Source organism: Pristis pectinata, chromosome 25 (assembly GCF_009764475.1).
Source record: "Pristis pectinata isolate sPriPec2 chromosome 25, sPriPec2.1.pri, whole genome shotgun sequence".
Taxonomy (NCBI): Eukaryota; Metazoa; Chordata; class Chondrichthyes; order Rhinopristiformes; family Pristidae; genus Pristis; species Pristis pectinata.
Window position 1 is genome coordinate 25,465,820 of NC_067429.1, and position 11,107 is coordinate 25,476,926.

Consider the following 11,107-nt stretch of genomic DNA (forward strand, 5'->3'; position numbering starts at 1 on the left):
AGATGATTCAAATGCCTGTCTCAATCTATTACCCTTTTCACTAAATATATGTCTTCTAGTTTTATTCACTTCTGATAAGAGGAAAATATTCCTGCAGTCTACCATGTCTATACCCCTCATAATTTTATGAACCTCACTCATGTCCTCTCTTAACCTCTTCAGCTCCAGGGAAAATAGATCTAGCCTCTCCAGCCTCTTCTCATAAGTAAAACACTCCACCCCAGGCAACCTCCTGGTGAATCTCTTCTGCACCCTCTCCAGTGCTCTCATATTTGTCTTATAGTGTGGTGACCAGAAATGCACTCAGTACTCCAGCTGAGGTCTGACCAATGTTTTGTAAAGTTGGAGCATAACTGCCTTATTCGTGTATTCACTGTCTTGGTTAATGAAAGCCAGTATCCCACAGGCCTTCTTACCTATGTTATCTACATCTTTGAGGACCTTTGGATCCACACACCAAGGTCCTTCTGTTCCTCAGTACTCCCTAGAACCACTCATGGCATATGTTGTGACTTCATTAGTACTGCCAAAGAGCATGCAGATGCATTTCAAAATATATGAGTTTATGAGAGCAGAGACAGAATTGTGTTGTTATTCCACAGGGAACAATTGAAAAGTAAATTGTTAAAGAAAATGAACAAGTCTGAGGTAGTTCTTGAAGTCTGAACAAGTTCGAGAAGAATGCAAGATTTTGGCTGCATGCTTGAAGGACATCTTGCTGATGTCCAGAAGTGTAAACTCAATTAAAAACATAGGCAAAATATATTGTCCTACAGGGCACACTTCACAGTAAATTAAAAGGAGTAAATAGTCCAGGACAGGTAAATAGGTTACAAAAAGAGGGCAAAGATTAACAGGAGCACATGCTGTTTCAGCAGTCAGTTGTTGTGGGAGTAGTAAGTACTAATAAGAGGAACAATTACTGAAATGAAGTATCCAGTTACAACAGAGAATTCCAGGTTATGCAATGAGTTAGAAGAAACTTGGGAGCCTTGAGAATCTGTCTCCCAACCTGCAGGAGATTTTTGCCTTTCTCAGAAAATATGACCATGCATTCTAGCCTTCTTAAGCTCAAAAGGATGAAGAATTTTAAAATCCTCAGAGTGAAAAGAGAAATGGATCGAGGAGGCCTGACTGAGAGTATAGTAGATGCTGAAACCACCTTGTACTTTGTACAGAGCATTGGAATGAAGAGTATTGATTTTCACCAAGTCCGTGCAGTATCAACCTGACTCCCACAGAGAGCTCAGATGTTTTTTTACAAACTCCACAGCAGCTCGTGGCATACAAGGGGAGTGTGAAAACACCTTTGGTGTCAGAAACTTTAAGGTCCTTTTTTTGAATGGGCTCCATCTCCCTCGCACTGCACATTTCTATCACTAAAAACATGCCCTGGTTCGAAATATTCACCTGCACTAACCCTTCCTCAAAGCAAGTCTATGCCAGTATTCCCAGAGGAATACAGCAGTCACCTAGGCTCTGCTACTCAGACTGAGACCAGGATCATTTAAATGGAAACAATGAAAGTCTGCTGGAATCACACCAGTGAGTACACCAGAATAAGCAGGTGGGCAAACTACTGTGACAAAACATACCCCCCAAAAATAACAGAATATTTATATTTACCAAGATAATGGCTGGAATGTAAATGAAGCAAAAAGTGTAGGTGACATTACAGAATCATGTTTATCTGTTAGATACATGTCAGCAAGAATTGAGCGAAATAGGTTACTGCCACTTCCCAAGTTTCAGTCTCTAGTCTTACGGGTTACTGTTCATTCAGGTATTTGTGAGATTTAGCAAGGGTTTCTGCAACCTCCATGGTGAACTTCACACCCTACTATTTGGGTGACAAACATCTTTTCTCAACTGCCCTCTAATCTACCAAATAACACATCAATGTACCCTAGTTAATGAGCTCTCCACTAATGGGAATGAGTCCTCCTATTTGCTTGTATTGATCTTTCATAAGTTTATACATCTTCGTTATCATTTCCCTTGGTCTCTTTTGTCTGAATGAAAGCAACCCAGTTCCAGTCTGCCTCTCTTCATATCTTCAATTCTCCATCCCTAATAAATCTCCTTTGCACTCCCCCTCTAGTGCTAAGCCATCCTTCCTCTATTGTGGTGACCTGAACTTTACTCAGTAATCTAACTGTGGCCCTAGCCTGAAATCCCAGCCTTATTGCCTTGATCTTACACTGTGTGCTGACTGGCACATTCCAGACTGCAGGGGTACGTGCTGAGGGATGCACAGAAGCTTGGTGCAGCCAATGCTAAGGCTCTGTGTGGAAGGACCAGAGTGTGGGCTCCTTCCATTACTGCACATGGAGGGACTGAAACCCCTCAAACAATGAAAGGGTGTATCATCCCAGGAGGCCACATAAGTGGCAATGGTGCTAGGTTTTATTTTAAAATAAGTAAACACTACTGAATATAATGACCATTAATGTAAACGTTTTACACTATTTTTTTCTTTTGTATATATTTTTATTATGAATAAAATCTATTTTTGAAATTAAAAAATGTATCCATTAGGTGATAAAGGCAAGCATCCTTAACCATATCATCTACATGTCAAGCTACTGTCAGCGAAATGTAGAATCCGATACAAGATCCTTTTGCTCATCTATCGTGCTATTGAGTTTGCTGGCTTTTCATCTGAACCTGGAAGTTTATCCACTAGACTTTAACCAGGTCAAAAGTACACGAGTGAGGAAGAATAGAAGGAACAAACTATGCAGTTGGGTGAAATAAACTGGAGGAGATTCAACTGCATACCTTGGCACGGGCCTGACAACTGGTCTGTCTCCGTGCAGTGAATTCTATGCATTTCCGAGTAATTCCACTAGCGTGCATCCCCTCGGTGGCTTTTCAGAATCTGTTCCTGAATGACACCAATGTTCAAATCATTTCCCATGGCCTTGAGTATCAGTGCGTGGTAGCCCACAAGACCCACTGGCAAAAGCTTTACGGCCATTAACTAAAGCCTATACAGGTTTTACTTAATGCTATATATAGATATATATAGGCATATATACTAACCTAGATTATATTTTTCTAACATTGAAGGCCATTATTAATTTTCATTTCCTCTGACGTTTCCTTTTTGTCTCCAGTCAGCACAGTGACTTTGGCAAACATCCGACCGTTGTTGTTCGTTTTGCTGAACATCCCATTCATAAAATGTAAAATCTATCGATCTGATCGCCAGCTTTGTCGTTTGTACAGAGCGGCTTCATTGCTGGGGTCACCAGTAGACGTTTGTTTCGAGGAATCAAGCTTTGCAAATAAAGTTCAAACCAGACGGGTGAAGCCCTAGGATTCAACCCTGTTTTGTTTTAAGTGACTACCACATGGGTGTACTTGACTGACTCCAGAACCAATGGTTACATCTGGTCAGATTGAGGAGACGGGCGCCCTTTTCAACAAGGAGAAATTCAATGTGTGAATTGATGTTTTCTCGGAGTTTTTTGAAGAGATGCAATGGTTTGCGTCGAGCCTGACACTCAGCAGTCTGCATTTTTGTTTTGGATTTATTGTTACAGAAAGCACAAATTTCTCCGAATAAACGAGTGCAGTTTTTGATTTTGATTCGGACCCGGCAAGTTAATCCCCCAGTTCCAGGCTCCCTAGTTCGTCGGCGCGAATGCAGCCCTGCGGGCTCATTGCGACATCGTTGGTTACACTTCCCAAATTGTTCAATGCGGTGAATTCCTTGCAATTGAAAAGCGAAGGCAGCCAGAAAATCTCCGTGTTGATATGTCACTATTACGATCCAAAAGGCAAGTCGTTTATATTCGGCATGGCCTCTACACTAGACTTGGCCTTACAGACGTCTCTATCAGAAAATCCATTTTAAACAGGTAAGAGTTTGTTCCTTTGACAAGGGCCATTAAATTGTTGATCGACGACGTTGATTGTTACTGATTTTTTATCGCTCTGGCGTTTCAGACCGGCGCTTTCTTGTGCCTTCTTGAACATGGCTCTTTCTCGTCTTTGGGGATGTTGGATTGTGATGGTCCTGTTGCCCGTGACTCCGAGTCTGGGCTGTAAGCTCTATATTCTACACGAACACGAGCAACATATTCGGTGCACACTGGAGAAGATGGAGAGTTTGAAGTGATCTTGATTCATACCGTTTTCAGATTGACAAGCGGGGAATCCCAGGGATCAGTGTCGGGGCCTCAAGTACTGACAGCCTGTATTGATGACTTGGATGAAGGATTCACTTGTAGCCAAATTTTCTGATGGTACAAAGGCAAATGTGAAAACAAGCTATGAGGAGGGCACCAAGTCTGCATGTATGGAGGGATACAGATAGATTATGTGTGTGGGCATGAATATGACAGCTTGTTAGGAAGAAAAGCAGATTAGTGGCCTGAATCCTACTTGAGGCAGCGAGTACTTTGAGTAACCTCAGCGGCAGTTCCATGGTTGCACACTCCTGTTGTGGCCACTTGGCTCCCAGTAACCTTGAGGTCTCATTGTGCTGGTCATCTCATAAGGCTGGAATAGTTTGCAACTGGTAACAAGCCCACAACTGAAGGAGGCTGAGGCACTGACCTAGTGACTGAACCCGAGACAATGAACTGTTCTGATGAAACTTCTGACAGCTCATGTCAGGCTTATCCACCCTGCAGATATGGTAGCAATTTGCACAATGAATTAAAATCAAAAATCAAAATACACTAATCTACCATGAGTTAATTGAAAATAAATATTAATGGTATAATAGCTTGCCCTTCACGCCCCTTTTTAACGTAGCTTGGTGATCCCATTCACCAGTCATGGTCAGTGGAAAGCTAAAGGGCCAAGTACGGTAGATGTGGTGAGTTCCAGGATGGAGTTGGAGCTCAGGTGCTGAAATCCAGCATTATGATGAATAAAGTTTACTTTGGACTAAAAAAAGCTCCAGCATTGCTTTGGCAGCACATGTACTAAAACTGGAACGATACAGAGAAGATTAGCATGGCCCCTGCACAGGGATGACATGCAAATTCGTGAAGCATTCCAGCACCGGATGCTGCTGTACAGATAGAGCTCTGTGATCTGTAGCCTTAAGGAAGAAGACAATGAAGCACTCTGCTTCCAGCAGGCAGCGTGAGGGAAGGGTTCATCACCCTCTTCAACAAAGAGAAGAAAGAGTAGAACAAAATCAGAGATTAGTGACCCATCCCAAAGGTAAATGTGAATGACAAGATTCTGTCCAAGGCCTTTACCAAATGAGCGAAGTCTGCTCTGGGACACGTGGTCCACCCAGATGAGACCTGCACTGTACCTGGCAAGAAAATCTCTGTCAGCTTTGCGCTGCTCAGGAATATGATAGGCGACATGCAGGATGAGGGGTGGACACTTGTGTCTCAGCTTGGACCAGAAGAAGGCCTTTTGACAGAATATCACACATGATGATACATGCTCTCCAAAATGGGCTTTGGGCAGGAAAGCTGTATTTGGATATAACTACAGAGGCATCTGTGTTCTGTGTAAATTAACAGGCAGGAAATGGAAAACTTCCCCTAGTAAGGCAACTTAGAAAACTTCAGGAGTTAGGCAAGACTGCCCTCTGTCTTGTTTGTGCATTGCACTAAGCCTTTTGCTAAATGCATCAGGAAGGATCTCGGTATAAACGGGGTGACAATCCCAGGCAATGGGGACACTCAAGTCCATGCCTCCCTGTACACAGAATCGCAACAATACCGAGGCCATGTTCTTTGGCAAATGGTCCGAATGATCCTCTCTTCCCTTCACCATCAGGTCTAATTAACTGAAGGTGCTGGGAGCCTGAGCCATGGAGTAATACAGCACAGAAACAGACCCTTCAGCCCTGCACATCTCTACTGACCATCAACCACCCATTTACAATAATCCTACGTTAATCCTTTTTTTCATTCTTTCTACATCCTCATCAATTCCTCCCAGATTCTACTGCTCATCTACATGCTAGGGGCAATTTAAGCAGCCAATTAACCTCCCAACCCACAGGTCTTTGGGATGTGGGAGGAAACCAGACCACCTAGAGGAAACCCACATGGTCAGAGGGAGAACATGCAAACTCAACACAGACAGCAGGATTGAACCCTGTCTTTGATGCTGTGAGGCAGTGGCTCTACCAGCTGCACCATTGTGCCTTCCTGGTTCAGAGTAGCAGAGTATGGAGCAAGAATTGGTGAGAGTGAATTGCCAGGGTGAAACAGAAGTTGGGAATGTGGGAGCAGCACTCCCTCCATGGTGGTAAAGAACCTGGTTATCATGCATGAGGTGCTCTTGGTGTTGCTGTACATGGCGCAGGTGTTGTGGTCACCTGAACCATTTTCAATTTCGTCTGAAGATCCAAACTTGATCATGTTCCTGGGGATACACTGTACTAGTTTCCAGAGAATAGGGAAAAAAATCTACCCAATATAGCCCACATCCTGATGGCTGCACTTTTGTGTAGCTGCATCAAATTGTGCATAGAGCCAGAATATGCAAACGCCAAGTGTCACTGCATGCAGAGGTTCTACCTATCCATAGTGTTGCTAAGGCTTTTCTTGTGTGATACATTCCATTCAGTTGAAGCATGCTGCATCACTTCACCCTCTGTGGAAAAGTCCTTTGACCACAGGTTAATCAGGCATTGATCCACAGAGAATGTCCTAAAGGCCCTGCAGGATGATCCTAAGAGAAGGTTCCTTGAACAGACTGTCAAAGTTATTTGGCAGAATATCCCTTCACCAGAATTCTCTGGTGACTGCGGTGGGGATGTGACCATCATTTATGTCCTTGTTGAGGGTGTGTTTGTCAGGTAGTTCTGGAAAGGGATGCAGTGGTCTTTGTTGAGCTTTATCCTGAGTGGTTGTGTAACACAGGACTCTGTGCTTTAGGGATGCACACTGAGGTAAACATCACCTACAGATGGAAGATCATCAATTCACTGAAAACTGCACTTTGGTCTACCTGAAACTTATGGTCTTCCAGTGTAAGGAAGTGTACTGCTGACAGGCACATCCCAAGCTGCAGGAATACATGCTTAGGGATGCATTGAAGGTTGGCACAGCCACTCAGTGGGGCAAGACCACAGTCTAGGGCCCTGCTGCCATAGGACACTGAGTGGCTGGGCCCTGTGTAACAGCCTCTCAAATGTCTCACTGATGCAACATTTAAAGATGAAACATTGGTGGCGTTGAAATGTTGTGTGAATGTATTGAATTGCTTGGTACAGTGAATGAAGATAATGATATGCTGTGATGATATTATTCGATTTTTCTTAAGATTATGCAAATTTTTGGGAAAAAAGTTCTGTGCTGCCTGGCAAGCCCGTAAGTAATGAGGAGGGTGTGTGAGGAGGACACAGCCAGTTTTCACTTATAAACTGCTGGTCAAAATATTATTTGGCCCTCTGCTTAAATGAAGAGAGACTAAAGACCACTGCTTTACCAAGGGAGCTGGGTGTCCATTGTCAGATTATAATGAAATACGGAATATCAACATGCAAGTACAAGTTATAGGAAGGAAAGCTTAATGTTGGCCTTTATTCAAGGGGTTATCATTGAGTCATAGAGTCGTACAGCACAAAGTTGAGTGGCGAATAAGGCGAAGTTTAGTGTTTTATCCTCAGCAATTCCCTGCCCCCTTATCTGTCCGCTCATTCTCATTGGGAATTTACCCCTTCCTGCCTTTAAACCGTCTGCCATTCTCACCATTCTTGTAATTCTGTCCTACCGAGGTCTATGTTGATATTTATTTCTTTTTCTAATATTGATTTTTGCTTTACATCTTATTTTTTTCTATTTTGTTTATTTTCGATCAATTTTCGTATTCCAAATAATTCGATCACTGAGTGTTAAATATAGCCAAAATAATCTGCTCATTAAAAATACAATTTATCAATGTTATCTCTCGTATTGAACCCTGTATACAATGGGTGGAATGCACTCATGTATAGAGTCACTAACTATGGATAAGACTGTTTTCGTTCGTATTACTTCAAGAAACCAAGCATAGCAAACGGATTTCGGATCCCAGGAACAGACACGGTAAATAATCAGCACCGAGACTTGGAGATGTCATTTAAATAAACATGAACGGTTCTACACTAGTTTTTAGTCCAATATAGGATGTGCGTGCGGTTTTAACATATTCGAGGATATCGCTGTATTGATGGAGGTATGTGCATCCGAACATACAATGAATAAATCTGCTACTTTCGGTTATATCATGCTTTAAAACGAACGTTAAGAATTCAGCCATAAAATCATGTATGGCTGTTTTAACAATAAGGAATGTAACATTTTGATTGGTTTAATCTAAACCAAGAATAGAATCAAGTCTTTCTTCTACATGGGTAAGAATAGTAGTCATCCAAACAGTGGGAAATGGCAGAGGTTAGGAACCATGGCTCAGGGCTACAGAACTGTGCAGGGTTTCAAAGCAACACTGTCAGCTCTAAAACATTTAATTGTTTTAATAACTGCCTCCTACCGAAGTGAACAGTTTCTTTAAATATGCGGAGTATTCGGCACTGCGCACTTTGATGTATAATTCAATGCAGAGACAGCGTTGTCAAATGTATTAGGTATCATAGTATTTTGCCCCAATATCATTCTGACAAACTTTAATGAAGACAAAACAGAATTGTGGAAACGTGAACCGTGAAATAAAACTGTCTTGAGCCTTTCCAGCTAACAATTAATAAAAGAGGATAGACATCTGTACATGTTTTGAACGATTTACATTTTTGCATGATTGTAATGCATGTTGTGAAATATATATTGAGAATATTTCGGATTGGAATATGTGTGGCATTCAAATTGAAGGCAAAAACTAGATGTGTAAAACTTTCCAGAATTATTGGAGTAGAAAATGGATTTGATCCCTTCACATAAAATGGGATTCTTGAACCATGGTCCTTTGTAAGTAAACTCAGCTGTGCTTCAGTCTTTCACAATCCATCTTTGTTTTGCGTGTCATGTCTGGCCATTCAATATAGTTGTTTTGCTGTATTTACAGAGTTTTGATATATTTTGCATATTTGGTTAACTGCAAAAATGGCGCAATCTCTTGGACAAATTTCACATATGAAATAAATGCTAGGTTTTGATAAATTCTCTGCTAAACATAAGGAGGCATCACATGGAGTGGTCAGAACAAGCCCTGGCCACAAAAAGAGGAGAAACCAGAACCTTCTAAGTCCTGACCTTGATTTTGGGCTAGAACTAATCAAAGCATTAAAATACTGAATGCTTCTGAGATTCAAAGAAAATCAGAAATATTCATAAACCTTTAAAGTTTAGAAAATAAAGAAACTAAATAAATTTTTAAAAATCCCAAACCACTTGAAAACCAAACACTATTAAACACTTAAATACCTCACCCTATCACTGCAATTTTTGGATTACCAAGGATAGAGTCTGGCCATTTATCTGCTTCTGCTAACCGTATGATTTCCTTTGTTACATTAATGGCCAAACAATCCATTTTGCTTAAATGGAAGGATCCAATACCCCCTACTACTTTTCGATGGTTCTCTCAAACTATATCATTTTTAAATTTGGAAAAAATTAGGAGTGATACTGTTGATCCTTCGCTTAAATTTGAAGATATTTGGAGTCCATTTATTCAATATTTTCACATGATGTAGATCCCCTTTCAATAACTTTCCAACTTGGAGGAACGGACTTGACTCTGCTGAGAAATTTTAGCCCAGTTTTTTTTTCTTTTTTTTGTTGTTTGTTTTTTTAAATTTTTTTTGTTTAGTTTATACTGTTTACAATTTTTCTTATTGATTTGGGTTTTTTAAATTATATAATAAATCTTTTTCTTTCTTTTATATTATATTCATTTACTAAGAGATTGTTGGATCTACAGATCTTCTTTTATATTTTATTTCTCTTTATGATTATCTATGCTACGATTGTTATCCTGATCTCTTTGTATTACATGTATAAATATTGATGCTATATATCAATCTGTATTAATTTGAAAACTAATAAAAAAGATTGAAAAAGAAAGAAACACTTAAATATTTTGAAACACATTCAAAGTCTAAAAAGATCTGTTATCAATCCATTACAAATCTTTAAAAATATTCTGAGAAAGATTTACCTGTTGTGCTCCTTTCTTCAAATCAAGGGGACACAAAAGCAACTTCACCTCCTCCAAACCAGCTCAAGATTCTTCCCTGTGTCCATAACAAAAGTGGAAGAGAGTTTTCACTCCCATTCTGGACTCCAGTAGGAGTTTTCAGTGTCTGAGTTTGTTTTGGCTAAGTGTAAGGGACTAATATGAGGAATTATCAATGACCATATTATGTCTGCATCATTCAACCACTGCAAAAACAGAAAAAGGAAACCAAACAGACTGAATGTCATCCATCAATTCCTACTGCCTTCAGTGAAAATGGAACATTGCCACCCTGAGGAATTGAGGAGAACAACAATTAGGCCACTTGCTCAGGATTAATAAGAGAATCGAGACAATACATTCAACAACTTTCAATGAGAAGACTGCTAAAACCTCCTTGATTGTAGCTTGTCATTGTATTTACATAAACATCAAACAACTCAACTGGACCAGTTAAACACTGTAGCTACAAAAAGGCAGTGTTTCCTGCAGCAAGTGACTCACCCCCTGGTAGTCCAAAGGCTTTCCATCATCTACAAAGCACTTCAAGAGCTTCATCTATTGAGATAGCTGTGAAGTCAACCATTTTAGACCAAAGAAAAATAGATCTGAAATTGTGTAACTACTGTTAACTACTGTTTTGAGGACAAATCATCAAAGTGTCAGGTAAGAAAATATTCCGAAGCCTGCTGTTTATAGCTGGGGGGTTAGAATAAAATGTGGGATGGAATTTTCCATAGCTTTGAAGGACTCTGATAGAAAATTGGACATTTCTTTTAGGAAGTATATGTTGGCCCAGTTTACGAATGGCTTGAAATAAATCAAGTAAAAAAGGATTAAGCAACCCGCAGCTTTCAAATTTTCTCCAAGTATGGATCGTTTGACAAGTACTTTGTTCCTCACTCGTTCAATTCGCCAATGTTTTATTTTACTTTCTATCTAGTCCATCTATCTGTCCATCCATCCATCCATCCATTTATTCCTCCATATTTTGGGATTTGGT

General features: G+C 40.4%; 1 non-coding gene across 1 annotated transcript; it reads left to right on the plus strand.

Moving 5' to 3' along the window:
- The first annotated feature begins 4,920 nt into the window (after positions 1–4,920).
- LOC127583154 (U6 spliceosomal RNA) lies at positions 4,921–5,023 on the plus strand. Its single transcript, XR_007958220.1, has one exon. It is a non-coding gene; the product is annotated as a U6 spliceosomal RNA (small nuclear RNA).
- Positions 5,024–11,107: the final 6,084 nt, after the last annotated feature.